Source organism: Miniopterus natalensis, chromosome X (genome assembly GCF_054644295.1).
Source record: "Miniopterus natalensis isolate mMinNat1 chromosome X, mMinNat1.hap1, whole genome shotgun sequence".
Lineage (NCBI taxonomy): Eukaryota > Metazoa > Chordata > Mammalia > Chiroptera > Miniopteridae > Miniopterus > Miniopterus natalensis.
In genome coordinates, this window is record NC_142103.1 from 11,303,762 (window position 1) to 11,325,850 (window position 22,089).

At 41.1% G+C, this 22,089-nt stretch overlaps 1 long non-coding RNA gene across 1 annotated transcript in view; it reads left to right on the forward strand.

Moving 5' to 3' along the window:
* The first annotated feature begins 11,866 nt into the window (after positions 1-11,866).
* The window catches only part of LOC107524979 (uncharacterized), a 277,367-nt gene continuing 267,144 nt past the window's right edge, over positions 11,867-22,089 (forward strand). Inside the window, exon 1 of the long non-coding RNA XR_001602020.2 lies at positions 11,867-12,068. This is a non-coding gene — a long non-coding RNA (uncharacterized LOC107524979). The remainder of the gene's footprint in view (positions 12,069-22,089) is intronic.

Below are 22,089 nucleotides of genomic sequence, written 5' to 3' on the forward strand. Positions count from 1 at the left end.
ATCCATCCATGAATCTAACCCCCCAAAATTAATTGTCTGCTCTGTGCTAGGTAGTTTGCTGGGTTCTGGGAATTCATCGGTGATTAAAGCACACATGATCTGCCCTTGAGCCTATTGGAAGAGAGACAATAAACAAGCAAAGGAACAAAGTAATTCACTTCATATTGCACTAAGTGCTAAGATGAATATGTATGCAGCAGGAAAAAATGGTAGAAGGTCCCAGGAAGAGAGCTAGTTAGTGTGCTCACATGTCAGTTCAATTGAGAATTAAGACTTTCCTGTGGAGAGAACTTCATTTAAAAATATTAATACGTTATGTAGCAGGGGTAATGCACTAACTCACTAGAATGGCTACATTAACAGAGAATAGGACTCTGAGGGTGTGGGTCTCAGAACAGATAAGTTTCTTTTGGTGGTGTATGGGTCAGGGAGAGGATATATGGACTAACCGAACCCCTTCTATGTGGTAGGCTCTGTACCAGGTGCTATTGTTAAGGGGTTATTCTCTTTTTAATTCTAATTGCAACATGAAGAGGTGGGTATCAGATCCATTCTAGGGATGGGAAAGTAGGTTGTGAGAGGTAAGCAACTTGACCAAGTTCACAAGGTTAGTTGTTGGCAGAGCCTAGGAGTAGAAGGCTGGGGTGTTGTGGAGGGATTAGGTAAAATACCAAGTTTATCAAAAGAGAAACAAGAAGCAATGGAAAGGAAGAAGGGATATGGTGTCATTGACCAAAAATGAATTAAAAGACCCGGTCCTGTCTTTCAATGGCTTACAATTCACCTGGAGAAAGATGACAAACTCTTGAGAAAGATCAGGAGAATGTAATAAGCAACACTGACAGTCAAGTCCAAACTGCATTATTCCTGAGGAAGATAAACAAAGGGCATAAATTGGAGGAGTCAATATACTTTGAATAGGCTACTGGGAGGCGATTGTGAAAGCCATATACAATGGAGACTTCCTTTAAATATAGTGCTTGCTTTCCTTTGCTTGAATGAAGTGTTTTTATATTTTATATTTTAAGAAAACAATGATTACTAAACTGTCTGGAAGGCCAAAAGACACGTTAAGATCACTGAGTTATGAATCACTGAAGGCTATATGGGTCCAGGCAACATCCTAGCTATGGGTACTATTTCAGGTCAAAATACATAATACCAATTGTCCCCATGTCCACTTCTCGTCACTAAAATGTGACAATGATTAAATGCAAAATGCAAATATTACTGTATGTAAGTACAAATTTAAAACAATAATGGCCTCTTGTCAGACAATATGGAAAGGCACAGTTGCATGGAATTTGTTATTATACTTGCAAATGCAGCAATATTTACAATGGGTTGACACAATGCTGCATAACCTAGTACAAGACAAGGGAAGGATTATGGAAAGCAGGACTGGAAAGTTTTGAGTACACAGAACACTGTGTTTAAAAAATCACAAAGGAAGGCACAAAGAGGGAGGAATAGATTCAAGGTCAGTGTCCCTTTGACACTTCTGAATAGCCCTTATGCTCCCAATTTCTTTCATGAATCAAAGCAAAGGCCAAATTATCAGGTTATTGAAGTTTGCTTCTGGACTAATGTCTACAACCTCAACTCTAATTTCCTAAGCTTCTTACACTTTTGAAAATCTCTCATTCTTCTATTAACTATAAGCTCAATGGGGCCAGAAACCATATGCCTGTTTTGTTCACCACTCTATCTCTACCATCTAACAGTGCCTGGCACATAGCGCGTGCTCGAGAAATATTGGGCATTTGAATGAATAGTTATTCTCATAGCTGCCTTGAAAGCTCTCCTGGCTTTCATCCTTTACTGAGGAAAATGCCTCTGTGCTCTCTGCATCTCTTCTTGCCCAATTATTTTCACTGAAACCTCTTTGTTTTATATTTTACTCCCTCGGGGATTCTCAAAAGAGACGATTTTAATCAATGAGATTAAGAGTTTCAGGCCCCACATTAATCCAGGTCCAAGGAGAAAAAAGAAAACCCCTCTTAAGTGGTTAAAACATAGGGGATTATATGCAGAGAACTGGTTAGACAGATGATGGGGTACATATAAGGACAGTCTTACCTTCCAGATTACGAGTATGTTTAAAGCATCTCTCTTCACACAATTCTATTATGAGTGCACACAATCTAAGTGTTGGAAAGAACCTTAAGTTTTATTCAACTCAAATTTACCAGATGGCTCTTGTGTCACAGATGTCTGTTGCCTACTCCAACATCTTTTTCTTCTTAAGTACAGAATGCTGGTTTTCAGATGGATACTTTTCTATCCATAATAAAAGATTCCATTTTCCTGCCTCTCTTGCAGCTAGCCAAGGCCATGAAACTAACTTCAAGGGAGTGATATGGAAGAAAAGGCTTCATGTGGAACATAATAGTGAGGCTTCTAAATGGGATTTGGCACATTTAAGAGGGTCCCTTTTTTATTTTTCTGCATTTTCCCCTTCTTCAGGTCCTGCACTGAGGACATGATAGTTGGATCTCCAAGGGCCCACGAGGAATTCTTGAGGGTAGAAGATAAGTGATAGGATGATATAGTGGAAAGGTAGGAACCTGGGTCTGTGATGACACCAGGGAGTTACCCTGCAGCTTTGGAATGCCTATCTCCAAACCTTTTTCACATGAAAGGGAAATATACCTCTACAGTTTTCAAGCCATGGTTTTATTTTCTGAGTTTTTTTGCTTTCTTTCTGTTACATACAACTGAATATAATTTGAACTGATCCAGCTATATTGTTTTTATTGCATCTGGGACAAATGACAATTTAACGTTGGCTTGGATACTTCCAGTGGTGAGGAACTTCCCAATCCATGAGGTGGCCTAATCTACCTGTGGACAGCTATTATTAATGGGAACTTTTCTTTGTTGAGTGCAAATCTGTAGCTATGTAGAGTCCACTAATAGGTCCTAGAATGGCTTTTGGGTCATGACTTTCTTGTGCTTTCTTCATGAGTCACATGCTTAAAAGAGTGCTCATGTTCCTTTGAGTTGGCTCAACTCTAGACTAAATATCTCCAGTTCTTTCAGCTCTCTTTACAAGACATGGCTTTTTCATTTCAACAAACTTAGCCTAGCTTCATGTATAATTCGTTCAAGAAATGCTTATAGAAAGGAGCTCCAGCCCGGCCGGGTGGCTCAGCGGTTGAGCGTCGACCTAGGATCCAGGCGATCAGGGTTCGATTCCCGGTCAGGGCACAGGCCCGGGCTTCGGGCTCAATCCCCAGTCGGGGGCGTGCAGGAGGCAGCCGATCAACGACTCTCTCATCATTGATGTTTCTGTCTCTCTCTTTCCCTCTCCTTTCCTCTCTCTGAAATCAATAAAGATCTATTTTTTAAAAAAAAAAGAAAAAAAAAAGAAAGGAGCTCCAGGCTATAAGATTCAGCTGTGTTGCCCACAGCCCTATTTATTTAATAGATTCAACTGAATTAAAGGAAAGGTACTTTTTACTTGCTCTATGCCAAATTAACAGCCTGTAGTTTACATAATGGACCTCACTATTTTGGGTGGGCTAAAATCTTGGTTAAAACAAGCATAATCATTTAATCCTATCCTATATTATAATCAGTGTCTGCAGCCACAGACGTAAAGTTTCAATTCATTATTAACCACACTGTACACCAACCAGCTTCTCCTTTTGCATAGTAAGAGGAAACGTTTGCAGAGTCATTAGATGTTGCTTAACCTGCTCAAACAAAGCTCCCTTCCTAAATGTTCTCTGTGGAGGTAGCCAGTCCAGATAGTTGGGCTCTCATCTCAGGGGCTGTCTCCTCAGCACTTGTCAATCACTTCTAGTGGAAACACACTCTAGCAGTCTACAGAGAAACCACTTTCTATATGCATTCAAATAACTTTAACAGTTTTGCCAAGTGTGTATCTAAGAGTTGTGCTTCTTTCCCCACCAGTCCACTAGAACAGCGCTGGCCAAAGCCACCGACCCCTACCTGTCAAGCTTAGTAAGCTGATCTTTTTTCTTGTCTCAGCTGACACCTCTGTGGTATTTGACACTGTTGGCTAAATTATTTTCAAAATTCTCTCCTCCCTTGGCTACTGACGCCACACCCTTACTGGTTATTGTTCTCTGTGGTCAGTCCTCAGTCTTCCTCGGATCATCTCTTAATCGTTGCTGTTCTTCAGAGCCCTGACCATAACTCTCTGCACTTTTCGCTTCACACCTTTCCCCTGGGCAATCCCATCCACTCTGCAGTATCAGTGTAGTATGATGGCTTTTGTGTCAGTGTCTCCAGCTCTGACCTTTCTATTTTGAGCTCCAAACCAATATTTTCAGTTGACACGGGGGCAGCATTACCTTGGTGACTCATAGGCACCAGAAACCATATATCCTCAAAACTCATCACCTTCCTCTCTAACTCAGATACTCAAGCCAAAAATCCGAGACTTAGGCACTTTCTCCCTTTTCTATAGTTACTCCTCCCAATAACAGTGTTGTGGAAGCATTATTATCCGCATTTAGACATGTGAAAGCCAAGGCTCAGAGTGGTTAAGGAGTGTGCCCACAAATCTTTCAGTCACTGCATGGCAAGTTCCAACTCTGGAGCTGGAACTCCTAACAACTATGGTAAATTCCCCTTACTAGGGGATTATTTTACAGGATATTTTGTCTTCATCTTGAAAATCAGAGAGCAAGACCCTGAGGGAAGGAAACACTCAAGAGAAAACGGTTACTGAGCCTATTAGGTTAGAAGGGAAGGGAAGGCCCCCTAGCAACCTGGATGAAACATAGGATCAAGGAATGCAGGGGGCAAAAGATAATAGAGTGAAAAATAGAGCCCTGGCAGTGGGAGTGGGAAGGGCCTTAAGCCAAAGTTGTCTTTCTTAGCGTCTTGTGATGAGACAACTGACCTCACTGGGTTTCAGTCCTTCCTGTAGGTAGGTAAATGGTTTCCAGGTGGGAAAGGGAGAACTTTTTGGTAATTCCAAACCTGGATTCCATATAGCTTGTACTGAAATCAAAAGGGCCTATTGACTGGTACACATGACTGGTAAACATGAAGAATAGCTGCAGAATATAATAAATGGCATTAATTTGGAACAGAACCAAAGGTATAATTTTCAAAACAAGCTCAGCCATTAAAATGATAAGCAAGTTAAAAGAGTAAATAAGCCCAGCCGGGCGTGGCTCAGCAGTTGAGCATCAACCTAGGATCCAGGAGACCCAGGTTCAATTCCCGGTCAGGGCACAGGCCCGGGTTGTGGGCTCGATCCCCAGTAAGAGGCAGCTGATCAATGACTCTCATCATTGATGTTTCTGTCTCTCTCTCCCTCTCCCTTCCTCTTTCCGAAATCAATAAAGATATCTTTTTAAAACTAAATAAATAGAAGAGTAAAATAATTACTCTTAAAATATTTTTTTAACTCAGTTTGATTAAGCATCTTTCTATCGCTGTCATTTTTATTCTCTCCTCCCCAATTGTCTTCAACCATTTTTTTCTTCAGGCTTTAAACTAAGCCTTCTGTGTAGGAATGGAACTCATATTCAGTACAGGAAAGGCAGTGGGACAGCACATTTCTTTAATCTCAACATTCTATCAGTGTCTGGTGCTTGACCAAACTGATGTGTTCCACCAACGTTGACTGGGAAACAAGCCCTGTCTTCCTGCGGCCTCACATGAGAACGCTGGAGATGCGTTCCCATGTGCATCCCATCTCCCCTTGCCAGATGGAATATGTTACAAATATTGAGAGAGCTAGGTGTCAAGGGGACAGTTCTTACATGGCACTGATGGCATGATTATTTTGTGGGGGAGGTGTTTTTGTTTGGGGTGTCTCTTCTGCCAGAGGTGCACTGTTCCTTTCACCTTTCTTCGGGAACAGGATTTATCCTAAGCCTGGCTGACTTCCTGAGCATACATGTTCACCCTTCCTATGGGTTTAAACAGTATCTAGAAATTATAGGTGTGATGCTTTATCTCACCACTAAGTACAGTGTTTTAACACAAGGTACCCCACCATGAAAACTCCTTATGTTACATTCTTAATACTTCCAAAAGGAAATGAAGTGACTGTCTTTATCAGTTATCTAAATTAAAACCTAGGTAAAGTAAATTTATTTAAAACAAGTGATCATTGTAGTTAAAGCTCAGGCTTCTGTCGCCTTATCCTTAACAACATTGTTAAAAGGATTTTATGTGGCTTATGGTTTCATTTATAAACTGGTTAGAAAAGAGCCAAATACTTAAACCTAAAAAATGGCTGATTTGTTTTTGAGGCAACCGAGGCCATATGGTCTTTATAAATTGATAAAAAACAGGACTGAGAATTTTTTCCATGTGTTTCAGTTTCTAAATGTCATATTTGTTATATCTAGACAAGCTATATAATCTCTGGGCTGTTATATTTAAAATAATATTACCCTATTTCCTTATAGTATGATGTGAATTTATGGATTAATAATCAGAAAATACTTTGAGATTAATGAAAAATTTGGATTTTTAAAAAAGGTGTCTCAGAGGCACTCAATGATATAACTAGTTTATGAATTCTGAACTTTGATATCCTTTCTTGAAATTATTTTGTTCCTTTGTTATGTTTATATTTTTATAAGAATTTAAGAACTGCCGGATTGGGTCATGTCAGTATTCCCTATAGCCCAAGATTCCACCTTCAACTGTGGCAGTAAGAGAAATTTTGTGGGAAGATGGATATGTTTGCTTTTCATGACATCAACTTTAAAAGTTTAGAAACAATCCTTAATAATCTTAACTACTTCCCAATTCCTTAAAGATCTGTCATATATAAATGTATCTTAACATCATTTTTAAATATTTTATACTTGGACTACTATGTTTTTCCACATGTTGATAAACAGTTGATTTGAATAATCTTTACCTTTTGAATTGTCTGATTTATTGACAGAATAAGCTGGATGCTCTGGTATTTTATAGATTCAGCCAAAGGCACACACCAAATAAGCAAACTGAATAGGAAAATGTTTGTGACAGTTAGGCCTGAGGGCACTGTCAAGCTCCCCTGGCATTCAACAAGATCCCTTTCCAGGGAAACCAAAGGGCATGACAAGACCAATTGTCAGATCAGGCCAGCATCAAATATCAGTACCATGGGAAAATGTAGGGACTGGTGGCAGACCTGGGTCAGGAGCTAAATACCAGGTCGTATCAGTCATATGTGTTCATGTAAGTGACCTCTGTGACTTTCCTATCACATGTGAGCGGGAAGATCATTTGTTTTCAAGATACAAATTAAGATAAGCCACTTGCCTGGGCCATGTGTTTCCCAATGATTCAGTAACTGACAAACATCACTTATTTAAATTAGGGGAGGAGAGAGGGAGAAGATATTTATAGAAGTGTACAATCCCAGACTAGCAAGGAAATGGGACTGTTCTAACCATCACTGACAAGATTTCACCTGGAATATTAGATTCCTATTGGAAACCATCCTTTAAAGAGATTTAATCAGACTGGAGTCCTTCCAGAAGATTACTAGTGTGATGAAGGCACTCCAAGCCATGGCAGGAGGAACCTAAGATGTTTAATTAGGGGAGAAAAAAAAATGTTTTAGGGAGGCTGCCTTGTCCATGAGGGATTAAATTTGTTCTGTATGGTTACTTATGACAAATCTAGGAGATTTCAGCTCAGTATAAGAAAGAATTTTCTTTTTTTTCTTTTTGTTTTGTTTTGTTTTGTTTTTTTTTTTAGAGAGGAAGGGAGAGGGAGAGAGAGATAGAAACATCAATGATGAGAGAGTCATTGATCGGCTGCCTCCTGCACCCTCCTACTGGGGATCAAGCCCACAACCGGGGCATGTGCCCTGACTGGGAATCCAACCATGATCTCCTGGTTCATGGGTCAAAGCTCAATCACTGAGTCACGCCAGCCAGGTGCGAAGAATTTTCTATCAGTTGACACTGTCATAACAAAAAGAGCAGCCTTGATAGTGTTTCCTATTATTATAGGTCCAGGTACATAGATGTAGGGTGAACAGTGAGCGGAAAGAGGGACAGGGCTTTCTTGAAGTGCATGAATGCTTGGACCAAGTCAGTTGTTGGTAGAGTACTGGATCTGTATGACTAGTTAAGGAAGATTAAAAAAATTGAAAGTACTGACATAGGTTTCTAGCTTTTAAATTTTTTTTTTTTTTTTTTAACCAAGTGAGGCCTGATAAAGTTTTGGGGATGACACTTTTTGGCAACGGATAACACTTCTCTTCTTGAGTCTGAAACCCATTGGAATTTGGAGCCAGGCTGCCTGGGTTCGAGGAAAGACTGGGCCACTTGCCTTAGGAAAATCCCTTACACTTTTTGTTCATAAGTTGCCTCATCTTTAAAATGGGATAGCAATACGCACCTCCAAGTGTAACGCATGTGAACAGCGCCTTGTTCATAATAAGTGTTCTGTGTTAGCTATTAGCTCTCAATTGAGATATAGGCACAGGAGTTCGCTGGAAGATAAAAGACCACTGCCGGCTGACACTGATAAAGCAGGATTGAGATTGTGGCTTTATATCTGCAGACAAGGGGGTGTGCTAGTAACTCTGCCCCTGCTCTGCTTACCGAGCTAGTCATTGTCCCCGCTCTACAGCTATAGACCTTCTCTGTAGGAACTGCTTGCTTTCTTGTTCGGCAAGAATGTGAACATCAGTAGACAGGATGGCTCCAGAAAGTGAGAAACTCGGAAGGGGGCAAGTAGAAGATGTTCTTTTCCTTCTTTGAAACTTACTGAATCAAACAATGCACTCCTCCTATGGTGAGGGGTGAGAGAGACAGGAGTATCCTTCCAGTGGAGCTCTCTTCCCATGGAGATCTGAGACGAGAAATGAAGGTTCACCCTCTAAGGAGGACACTAAGAAAAAAACCCTACCATTGTGAACACCATCACTTCATACCCCAAAATAGAATGAAGCAAAATCCGTTAATGAAATTACCTTTCTACCACATTGCCCTTGTTTTTTACAGGCCTGTGAAGTTTCCTTAGGGTCTGGCTGGCATTGGTTCCTGGCCTAGCCTTTGGGAGCCGTCGAGCTGGATGACTTTTAAGATCCTTCTAACCATGAGATGCTATAATTATATGATAGAATTTCACTTGCACCTGGTCAGCAGGAGAGAACCAAGGGACTGAACCTGGGTCAGAGGACAGGCAGGTCCTGAAAATGTGTTTGTGGAAGGGTTGGCAGTGAGGCCCAGAGCAGGGTATTTTTTTCTCCTTGGAATTGTTAATCATATCTCCCTCCTGTCAATAAAAAGAAGAATTTATCTACAAAGGCCAGAGGGTTGTTGTGAGGAGAACCTGATATTGAACCTCTGTGCCCAATTCGGGGCTTAGGGATTTCCATCGCCAGCATGTGCACCGTGACAGTTGGAAGCAAAGACAGCTCTGTCAGCTTCAGCATCTCTCTCAGTAATAACATTTCAAATGCATTTATTTCTTTGTCTTAGTATTTTATTACTAGCTTGTTGTTCTCATCGCACATGTGGTCCCACTTCTCCCTCCCCTTGTGAACTTACGAAGCTACATTGCAGCAAATTGAAATAGAAAAACCACATATCTAGGGTGATTTATGGTTAATGTGAATTTCTATCCTAACCTGAAAGTTGAAGAGCAGGAATCCCAAGCTATTTCAAAATTCATATTACAAGACAGACAATCAGATGCCCCCAAACCACAACATCTTGTACTCTATTAATCGTACACTGACAGAGCCCTTTGGTTGCATTTGTATTTCCAAATAAATACAAACATATGTCACCATTTTTTATTGATTTTGGACTTTTCTGGGAAGGAAACGCTGTTAAATTATAATAAATGGTGTCAACTAAAACAAATAGTGCAAAACCCATTAAGAAGGCATTTGTTGCAGAACTTGGTTTGATTTGTTGGCGTCAGTTGAAATCATGTCAAAATAATGTCTTCGGAAACCAAATAAAAATTTGTTTGCAAATTTGTCTGCAGCCAGCATTTCTAGAGCATAAAAATCCTTAAGAATCAATATGGTTTTATTCAGTATGCAAATGTACTGAAAAGCATTACAGCAAAAATTCCATTGCTGAATTATATTATAGTGTTAGTGAATTAATAAATAATAATAGGTAATAAATAATATAGTGACTGAATTAGATAATACATTTATGAAGAAGCAGAGGAGGAAAAGATTAAGGGGGATAGTCTTGGGAGAAGATCAATTTTCAGATAAACTAAACTAACATTTTATATTCCGAGAATTAATGGAGTTTAGTCCTGTAACTCGCTAAGTCCAGTTAAACCAAATTTCAATGCAGCCTTCAAAAAGGAAAGGGACTGCAAGGTGCCTAGTTCTGGAGTGATAACCATTTGGGTTCTAAGATTAGCCAGCCTGCATCTATAATTTGCATAACTGTGTTTGCCTTCCAGGTAATTGGAAATTTAATTGCTATCAGAATAAAATTGGAGTTTTATTTCCAAATGATGCTAGGGCAGTGTATCCCAGTGTGCAGTTTTGAGAGTCACTGTGTCAGGCAAACGAGAGGGATGCAGTTACAATTGGGGTTCAATATAAAATCCAAAAGAGTTCATCTTCTGTATACGCCAGGTCCTCTTCTGCAACTACTTCTTTCTCCTTTCACTGCCTTCCAGGGCACAGTTCTCCAAAAACCACCTCACCTGTGGTGTCTGAGCTGAGTCTGTCACTCTTGGCCTTCTGTGTCCTCTTTGTACTGGAACAGATCTCATTCCTGGGGTGTTTAAAGGAGAAACTTTGATAAACTAGTTACTGTCTTTATACCTTAGATGGTTTATTTTTATTTCGCCAAAGTAAAAACAAAACAAAAATGGGCTGAATCTCAACCACCAGCTACGATCACCACAGTTTCATAAAAGAAAGGACACTTGGGTGCCCCTCCCCCACAATGAAAGTAGGAAAGATATAATCAAAGAGTAAAGGACAGTTCGTTTAACTGAAAAACCTTTATGACAAACTCTCACTACACTGATGTTATTTTTGTAATTTTGGAAAACACCAGTGAGGCTTCAGCAAAGCCCAGTCCTATTTTGTAAGCTGGTGTTTGAAATCTGTTCTTTTAAACTGATCACCTTGCTGTGATGTTCAGGAGGGAGGGCTGTGGTTCTTGACACTGGTTTCCTGTGGTATTGAAACAAAGCAGCAAGAGGCTCTGGGGCTCATCTTAGGGACTGGACAGTAACCGAGGGCCCTGGGTCAAGTAGGAAGAATGCATGGAGTACAGGAAAGGCAAGGGACACCTGATCAGTGACGAAGGGTGACACGGGCTCACCAGGCCTTTACAAACTTGACTACTCAAGGGGAAATGCCTGTAGGTTTTTTCCTGGCCATTATAAAACTCCTTGACATGGATGGTTGGAATTGTAGGGCTTCGTATGGTGGGGCTGGCCTTTCGCTGTTCACATCACATTTGCAGCCAGCTTCCTCGCTGCAATGATTGGATGCTGCAATTCCCCTGCCCCTGTGAGGCACCGCTGATATTACCCCATTCCAGGTTGACAAGACAACATTTGAAAATGTATCTGAATTTTGCAAAGTGTTCTGTAAGCAAAATCTTTTAGGCTCAGGGAGAGAGAAGTTGTTAAATTATGCATATATTATATCTACATTATATATTTGTATGTTACTGTGTATTCCAACTTCCAATACAGATCACACCAGTTTCTTTTTTCTGTTTTTCTTTGCACAAAAAAAAAAAGGACTGAAAGAGCTAAATCAAAGCTTGAACTAAGTGCTGTCAGGGTTCTAGCTTTGGGGGTTGTTAGAAGCATGGAGAGGAAAAATCCAACAGAACAATGCCCTGTAGTTGGTTGTGAGGTGAAACCTAGAGACCATCAGAGGGAGTACTTTAGCTGCTGTGAAAGGGCTCAGAGGGAGACAGATAATAAATGTACAACAAACAATCCAATGTCAGAAATGATCACTATTGCAAAATGAGACTGAGAGCTTTTTTTTTTTTTTTCTTTGCAATTTCTACAGATGAAATCCCAACTCTGGCCACGGCCAATATTAGCTGGATAATTCTTTGAATCTGGCTAATGTGGAATCTTGCCAAGGACAAAGAGGATTTGCTCACTAACCGGTAAGACAGGTACTGATCATGCATGCTTCAATGTGCTAACAGTTCTGGTCTTTAATGGTACCGATTTAATGATGATATTATGCCTTTTCAATAGTTTGCCTATGATTTGACATTAGCCATGCCTTTCTGGTGAATGTGAAGATGCGTTGGCCAGCACATTAGCTGAAACCCTGATTGTTAAATTGTCAGTTCCTCCCACATTTCCCTGGCCTTTGCCTTCCCTAGTGCCTTGGTACTCTATTGACAGGCCCCACTCGAATCCCACACCACTCCCTACCCTATTCCCAAATCAATTTTTAAAATGCCAAAAAAGACACCAGCAAACTCAGACCTCTTTAATGGAGCATGACACATAGAAGTGAGCTTTATGCATTCATTCCACCCCCCAATTGCATTGCTCCCCACCCTTTTTTCTAGGTGACTTTTGCTTTAATATCTCGGTGTACAATAATTCTGCCTTGTGTACCTCTGGGGGCTGTGTACCCACCCTGAACCTTGCCTACCTCCTGCCAAGCTTCTCTCCCTAGACTCTGCCCCAGTCCACTCCATGTTACCCTCTAAACTGGCAAGATATGGATAAGTCATGATGATGACAGACACTATGATTGGCTTCTGGGTTGGAACCTTTCTAGAAATTTCTTGTTGCTGGTTTGTATCTCATCCCTCTGATCACTATTTGAAGCTATGGATGCTGCTCTGGAAATGCCAGCTGCCTTGGCTGAGGCCAGCCTCTGCATTCTGGTCAGGTTCCCTCAGCACCTATTCTTGTCAATGGGTCTGTTGCTTGGTCCAATTTCCTCTCCCATCATACTTTGCGGTTTAATCCATCTCTGATTTGTCTTTGCAGATGATGTTATAGGTACTGCAAAAAGCTCTGCCCCCCAAATCTCCATCAGTGATACCTGAAATTTATTGCTATTAAAAATTCAGCTCTTTGAGATAGGGGGTTATGCCTATAGCAGGCACCTGTAAAAATGCATACATTCCATGGGTCTTAGTGAGAGTAGGCTAGGCTAGGTTATGGTGATGATCCAACCCAAATATGTAATGTCTCGATGTAATAGTTTATTTCTTGCTCACATAGCAGCAGTCTGTGTGTTTTCAGGCCAGCAAGATGGTTCTCTTCTGCACAGTCATTTAGATATTTGGATTTTCCCCATCTTGTGGCTCCTCAATTCCTTAGGGCCTCATTGGCATCTACCCAGCTGGTGAAGAGCAGAGTGAACCTGGCGAGACTAACCATTTTCTTGAAAAGCCATACCTTTTCTCTGGAGGTGGTTCCTAGAACTTATTATCACATGGCGTTGGTCAGAATTTAATCACATGACCTCATCTAACTTTAAGGGAAGCTGAGGATTGTAGTCTAGTCATGTTACAGGGCAGGGTGGGGGAGGAGCATAGATTTTGGAGGACAGCTAATGGCCTCTGCCATACCAAATAAGGATGACACACTAATTCATTTTCAGCCTTTGATACCTTAACACAGTTTTGTTCATTAAATTGCTAATACTTTAGGAAGCAGGTTACAAAAGATTAGGATATAGGCTGTTAGGGGAGTAAACAGGGGGGCATTAGAGGAATGTATTGCCAACGTATAGGTAAGTGATGGGAAAAGTCATGTTTCTTTGAGGTGACACATTTTGGGGGACAGGACCCTTAGAAAGCTGGGGGTCAATATGAGGGTATGGGGAATAGGAGAGACAGAGGACTGGAAACAACATAAAGATGGAAAGGATATCTCAGTTTTGTTTCAGGTTAGACCTGGTCCTAATTTAAATCTACATTTAAAATGCTTGCTAAGTGAGAGTCTTCAAAATGTGAATAATCCAGTTTTGTGCCTATTTCTGCCAGTCATGTGTCTTTGTCAGGGAGTGGGAGCAAAGTACTTCCAAGGCCCTTGTTCTCAGTGTGCTCCACCAGGTTCTTGTTTCTAATAAGATTTTTCAACTTAGTACCAAACAGGAAGAATCAAAATCCCATCAATTTCATCAACCTTCGGTCTTTGCTCAGGTCACAATGAAGCAACAGCTTTCTCACAGCTATCCACTTGGTGTCAGGCTGACCACTGGGAGCCTTATTATATATGAGGCAAAATCTTTTCATAAAAGATTGGGTTCTGTTTCCTGTTGGACTGACCTCTATTTCATTTATGTCATCCCTTCCTCCACAGCCTTACAAACTGTGAGAGATTGACCCATGCTGGCGACATACCGACATATCCTTAACCACCTGGGCTGGAGCATGAGTTGATTCAGCAGGAAACAGGGAGGTGAATGGGAGGTTGAAAGTTGCCAAGCAGTGAGCTGCAGCTGTGATCTACAGAGCTGTTAATGGAGCCGAATCTGATTTGTGTTTAGCTGAAAGCACTTTGCAAAGGCAGACAGGAGGCAAAGGTCTGGAGATGTAGAGGCATCGATAACCATAGCTTTTGCTTTTTTAGCTTGTGTCCTGGATATTTTCAATGAAAACAATCATTAAAGGTGGAGAGTCATGAGCAGTCAACCCATTCCCGATAAATAGATTTCTAAGGGTCTTAGGGCGTTGTTAGTGGTAGATGGTTATCCAAGTAATGTTATGTGAGAGTGCTCCAGGATATCCTTTTCATGCAGTGCCTTAAAGCTACCATTAAAGATCATGCTTTTAAGAGCTCTTAAAGCAATTTTAATAAACCAAGTTTATTTAATAAACACTTACGTAGCCCTTACTATATGCTGGGCACTGTCTGAGGGGCCTCATAGATATTAACACACACATTCCTTGTAAGCATCCTATGAGGTAGGTACTATTTCTAGTGTTGTTATTTCATAGATGAAACAGAAAGTGGCCAAAACCCACACAGCTAGCAAATGGTAGAGTCAGGATTGCAAACCCAGGCAGTCTAGCACAGTACTGTGCTACAGGGTGTTACATTTATGTGGGGGATGTGTCACTCATTCCAGCAGATATTTGTTTACCCGATCATACTCCCATCCCTTAATACCTAATAGAGAGCAGGACTATGAATGTTTTGAAGGGAAATAGCATAAGAGGCCCTAATAAGATTGTTCGGGGAAAGGGGATGTCAGGATGAGGGTCTTGTTAAAGGGCTAGATCCCCCAGCAATTATGTTCCCTAAACATGCACCATCCAAGCAAGGAACAGTGCTTTCATCGCTAGTCTTCTGCTTTGTATGAATTTGATTCCAGTGATTAGCATTTTCAGTCTCATCTCTTATTTTTATTTTATTATTTTATTTTATTTTATTAGTATACTCAGGTGTTGTATAGGCTGGACATGAAACAAGTGGACTCCCACTCACACAGGGAACAAAGAATGGTTTGGGCTGAATGGGATGCCATTGGTGACCATCTTCAAACTGGTTTCCAGTTCTGTATTCCGAGTCAGTGCAGCTTGCTCCGCCAGGACAGGATTATTTCCCCTTAGCTAGCTTCCCCATGGGTAATTTGGCACTGGCTGCCGCTCTCTTATCACTCGAGGCTCCCGTTAGCTTTTCCCCATCCTGCTTCTTCCTTACACTCTATTGGCACCACATTGCAAGAGGAAACTGCTATCTTTCTGGAATGTTTTCACCTGGTAGCACATAGCCCATGACTTTCAGTCTATAGCTGGCTCTTTTACAGGCCTCTTCTGCAGCTCTTCAAATCTTCAGTTTTCTGTATTAAATTTCTATGGCTCACTTAATATTCCAGGGAATATCTGATGGAAAAGGGAGCGGTGATGATTTTGGTATGTGTCACCCCACCAGTCCTTGTCCCTGGAACAATTTTCCCAGCCAGGCACTATAAGTTAGTCGGTCAGTAGAAATCCAAGCGCCTACTATGCACAGGATGCTAAATATGCCACTGCATGCCGCAGGCACTCTGAGCTGACCTCGCTAGACCATTATACTCTCTGCTCTGAGAGAAAGAAAAGCTATCTTGACTGACAGACTTTCCTTTCCCTGTATGTAGCTGGGGATTCAGCTCCTACACTTTGGTGCTGAGCTCGTTGTCTTCATAATTAATGCTAAAAAGAGCAGATTTGGAAAGAACAAGGGAACGAGAGGCTAAATCTCCAGAGGGAGCCTTAGAAGTGGACTCTGGTGCATTTTCCCCCCACACCGTTAATCCCCCCTGGTCACGCGTGGGGAATACAAATGCTCTTCTCAGGCCCGCCAGTTCAATTTCACCATAACACAATTGACCTACTGCCACCGCGAGGAGCAAAGCCTTGAACAAAGCAGCTGCTGAAAGGACTTTGTCAAGCTGGACATGAATTATTAATATGGCTCCGAAAGGGAACGGCATCGGAAACCAGGCTTTTTATTATTTACATTAATGAGCTGCAAGAACGAGGTAGTGAAGAAAATCCCAAGTTTGGAGAAGGCTGTATTTTGAAGTGCAACAACGAGCGTAAAAACAATGAAATCCAACAAATGTAAATGCAAACGAATAGACCTCTGAACAAAAAGCCCAGAGAGGGAATATTTTCCGAGCAGGAAAGGGCTAAAGCAGGGTGTCAAGTCATTACTGAAATTCCCTACTGTCAGTTTGCTGGAGAATGAAGCTCAGGCTTAGGAAGGCAGAAAAAAATGCCCAGATTGCCTGCTGGACAGACACAATACAAAGCGCCTATCAAAGGAAGTAGCCTTATCTCTCTTAGAGATGTGTGCTCAGTACAATATGCTGTTCATCTCTTATCTGGGTTGGATGGTAAATTATTCTAATACAATGTCATATCCCACTCCTCAGAGAGATTCCGAATCTTCACAGCGTGATTGGCAGAGGCGCGCATGGGTGTGCAGGCTTCCTGTGCAATTCTAATGCCAGCTGCTTTGCTTTTACTACACACAGAGCCCTCTTTCCCACCAATAACCTCCCTCCCTTCATCAGAAATGGGATCTTTAACCCTCTCTTTCTTCACCAGCCATGTATTCGAAAAATTTTCCCCTATAAGCTCCAGACCGGCAATGCCAGAATTGAGAGATGAGGTAACATGGTGCCCCATTCAATTAGAACCTTCCCAAAAGTGGTATTTCTGTTCTGTGTGAATTGTACTTGATCCTATATTACATCTCTGAGTTTCCGGACATTTGGTCACTTGTCTTCCTCCACATTTCTACCCATTTACACGCTTCCCAGTTTCTGTCTTAGTCTGTCCTTAAACATCTGTGGTCTCTTGGGTATTGGCTGTTTATCAGACTTCTGACCCACTCCTTGCCTTCATCTTCCCTGTTCCTTTTTGCTCCAACTCCAGCCTGCCCAGCCCCCTGGCCCAGACTCATTACCTGCTCTGATTTCTAGAACCTACATAATCTCTACTAAAATTCCTTACTTGTTGGCCTGCCTTCTCTCCTACGTAGTCCTTTGATTTGCTGTTATTAATACTTTGGGGTGATGCCACTCTGTGCTGTATTTTTCCAATAAGGCTTTGGGTCAGTTTGGAGAGAGAGAAGAGGGTGGCAAGGGGCGTGTGTGTATGTGTGTGTACCTGTGCATGCACACACATGTATGGAGCTACTTGGAAATGACTTTGATCACTTTCTGTTAAATATCTATCTATCTTAGTAAATATACATGGTATGATATTTTATTATTTTTTTAATTTTAATTTTTTAAGAGGATAAATTTTTTGTTTTATTTATTTATTTTTTCTACTTTATTGAATTTATTGGGGTGACACAGGTTGATAAAACAAGGCAGGACACTTAAACATGATCTTAAATAGTGTCAATAATGTTGGCTCACAGTGACAGACCTAGGCTATGGCTATCCTAATCTTGAATCTTGAGTCAGGGAGGCCTTTGGCAAACAAAGTTTGGGGAAGAGGTTTGATCTGATTTATCTGTTCTTATCAGTGGAGCATAATATAATGCACACACATATTTTTTGAAGTAGCAATGGTTATGACTGATCATAAATGTTCTTTGGCATTTTACAGTTTTTAAATCACATTAAAATATATTATTCTGTTTAATCTTTTTATGAGGTTGAACTGTATGAAATTGCCAAGTTTGAACATTTGGACCTACAAAAATGAAATAGCAATTTCATACAGTTCACCCTCATCGTTTCCAGACTAGGAAACTGAGGCTTAGCAAGATTAAGTGGCTTCCCCAAGGTCACTCATTTACACACTAAGTAGTAGAGCTGGGATGCAAATTCCTCTGCCTCACTTCCATTTTCTCCATTGCTCCTTTCCTTTGTTTTAAGTTCAAGAGTCTCAAAAAAGCACTGACTACAAGTTCCAGAGCTCAAGTATTAGTTTGTGTCTACAGTGGCCCACTGGAATTGACTTTGACATGCTCTTGAACATTTGAAGAACAGCTTAAAAAAATCTCCAATTGACAAAAATGTAACAAGTCTTCACACCAATAGTGATGTCCCACCTTTGTGTCTTTGCTTTGGATTATGACAGTATCTGGATGTCTATCTGACTCCTGTTTCTCCAGAGCTCTCTACTTCAAATTTTAATTTGCTGTCTCTTTTTTAGTCACCTTCTTTTACCCCCCACCCCAATCTTTTGTCTTGAGCTTCCTTCTGAACTCTTTTGGGGTCTTTTCCTTGGCCAAGATCTGAATGTACCATTGACCCTGATTCAATTCATTTCCCCAAATAACATTGTGGAACAGCAAAACTGGAGTGTGGAGTCAGACATTCTGGCAGGGGCCACAGACACTTGCTCTCTAGGAGTTTTTTGTTTTCTAATGGGAAGAGCTTCAGAAAGAGGCTGGCAGGTGCCCCCCCCCCCCCCAAAGCTGCTAATGCTGTCCCAGGAGAACATCCTTCAGACCCGAACAGCCTCCTCTCTCTCCTGGGCCACAATACTATCCTGAAGTGGTGCTTCACTTAATTAAGTCAAACTGGCGAGCATCGTGCATATTAATGAGCACTCTAATGAGCATTAATTTTTGATGCTCTCCGTTAACAAGCATTATAAACTATGACAAATTTTGGTTTGACGTTGTGCCAAAATGAGGACGAGTGGTTGTTTAAAGCTGTAAATCCAAAATCTTCCCCTGGGACATGGAGGGCTGCTCATTAATACATTTGGAGCTCCCAATGTCAAATAAGACAAATAAATGGCCGGATATGGTTCCCAGCACCCCTTCCCCCACCTGCCTTCATCTCCTGTGGTGTGTGTGTGTGTGTTTTAAAGCAGACTCTCTCCTTAAAGGATACAGACACACTTACTCAAAACCACTTTTCCCTTCAGACTGTTGGAAAAAGTGCTCACATCTTGGGAGTTACTAGACCTAGTAATTGCCTGCAAATTTCAGATAATGAAACTTCCAGCTTCAAAACACAAATGCTTGGCAGGGATAAACAGAAGAGTGGAGAGATGTTTCTTTTAATTGAGAGTTGGAAACTTCATTATAATTTTTTTTTTTTTAAGAAGGCATATTTTGTTCTACTGCTGGTTGTTAAATAAGAAAAGTGGAAGCAATGATGCGTTTAAGGCACACATCAAACCCAGAAGGAAGAACAGACACTATGGTGCGGGCACGAAAAGGTCTTTTGGCTCTAAACTTTCTTCTCCTGAGACTTGCCAAGGTGCCCACATTTCCTGTCATTAGATTTCCTCTTTAGGGGTTTTCTGTTTTAATAAAGCGAATGCTTTATATTACCTGGGAGGGGTAATCCATTAGTTACCTGGTAACAGGATTTGATTATTTCATTACATTCATTGCCACCCTGCAGGCTGTGAAATCAAGGGCCTGAAATGTAGAATGAGTATTTTATTGGAAGAAGAAAGCTGGGATTTCTTCCCAGCCTAATGAAGTGCCCTGGGTAGCCACAGGGAAGTCGTGGGGCAGGAGGTTGCCAGGTGTCAGGTATGGATGAACGCTGAATAGCAACGTTTTCCTGCTTTCCAAATTTCCTGAGTCTCGTCTAGATCTTTCCATGCAAAGTCTACTAAAATGAGGATAAGAGGCTAGATGTAGAGTGTGGAGATTAAGAATATAGGTTTTGGCCCGGCCGGGCGTGGCTCAGCGGTTAAGCATCGACCTAGGATCCAGGTGATCAGGGTTCGATTCCCGGTCAGGGCACAGGCCCGGGTTGCGGGCTGCAGCTGATCAATGACTCTCATCATTGATGTTTCTAGCCCTCTCTCTCCCTCTCCTTTCCTCTCTCTGAAATCAATAAAGATATATTAAAATATATATATATATATATATATATATATATATATATATATATATAGGTTTTGGCTCCAGATAGTACTGGGTTCATATCACAGCTCAAACAGCTCCCAGCTGTGCAGTCTTGGGGAAATCACTTAACCTTTCTGAGCCTCAGCACCCTCATAGGCAAATGGGGAAGATAACAGCAGCTTTCTCAGAGGACCGTGGTGTGGATTAACTTGAAGAGATTACCATAATAGCTGACAGTAAATGCTAAATAAATAGTGGGTACTATTATTTTTTGTCATGTGGTCTTTCTGATCTGGTGTATGGACTATGTAAGGCCTCAGGGTTCTCTCTCTCCCTCGCCCTCTCCCTCTATCGCCACCTCTGTATTACTTGTTTTTTTCATTACCTCTCTTGTGGGTTACCTTTGGAGTATTTCTCTTTTTCAGATAGTCTTCCATGGCTAGCTGCTGTGTTCTCAGGTCTGTCTCCCCCGGCTCCCTTCTCATTGTGTTCTTCTGGATGATTCTAACGCTGTTCAGGGAAACCCCTAATGAGTTCACAGCACATCTGCCTTCCTGATCACAGAAGGAATTTCAAATCCAAAATGAAATGGCTTTTGGATTTACTGTGACATTATTTCCCCTTTCATTGCTGCCCATAATAAAAGTTGTTCTTTCAATATGTTACCTTCTTACCTGCCAGCGATGTGGAACAAATAAATGAGACAGTAATTTGGTATAGATGAAGGGGGTAGGAAAGAGGGGGGAGGATTTCACGAGGACTCTCTCTGTTGCTATAAAACCCAGGAGTAAATTTTGGCAGTGTTTGTAGGCATGGAGCCACATTGAATGTGACAGGTAGATTCAGTCCTTTGACACCTACTTACTTTTTGTGTGTCTAGCCCTAAGCCAGGTGCCCTGAAGCTCCTAAGACTTAATGAGATACTTTCCCTGACCTCAAGTTGCTTAAAGTCTAGCTTGGAAGTCTATATTGCTTATAATAGTTAAATGATATAATAGTTCATGAAACTATCAGGTAAAAATGAAGTGGGAAAGTTTTGTGATGAGAATGGGACCTGTGCTAGGCCTTGAAGGTTGAATTGAATAGCAGAAGGGGAGGCATTCCACTAACACATTTATTGGTGGTCGCAAGCAATAAGGAAAGTGCTAGAAGAAAGCGTAGGAACAGGAAAAAATGTGATGTGTGCAGAAGACAATGAGGAGACAATGTTATAGGAGCAAAAAGTGCCCATTGGAGAGCAGTGGGAAATATGACTATAAAGCATAAACATGGCCCGTTTCTAAGGGACCTTGAAAGATAGGCTGAAGGCTTTTTTTTGCTTCTTAACTTTCTTGAGGAATAATTGACAAAAATAATGATATACATTTAAATTGCACAGCGTGATGATCTGATGTATCTATGCACTGTAGAATGATTACCAAGATCAAGATAATTAATACATCCCTTCACCTTACATGGTTAGTGCTGTTAACTCTCATTTTGTGGTGAGAATCCTTAAGATCTACTCTGAGCATCTTTCAAGTATATAATACTATATTACTAACTACAGTGAGGATGCTCTACGTTAGATCCTCAGAATGTATTCTTCTTACAACTGAAAATTTGTACCCATTGATTGACCTGTATCACCCCATTTCCACACACACACACCCACACCCACACCCCAGGCCCTGGCAACCACCATTCTATCTCTATATCTATGAAATCAGCTATTTTGTAAAGATCCCATATATGTGATACCATACAGTATTTGTCTTTGTCTGGCTTATTTCATTTAGAAAGATGCCCTCTAGAGTCATTCATGTTGTTACAAATGGCAGCATTTCCTTCCTTTTGTGGCTGAAAAATATTTCATTTGTGTGTATGTATACATATTGTTAGTGTAGG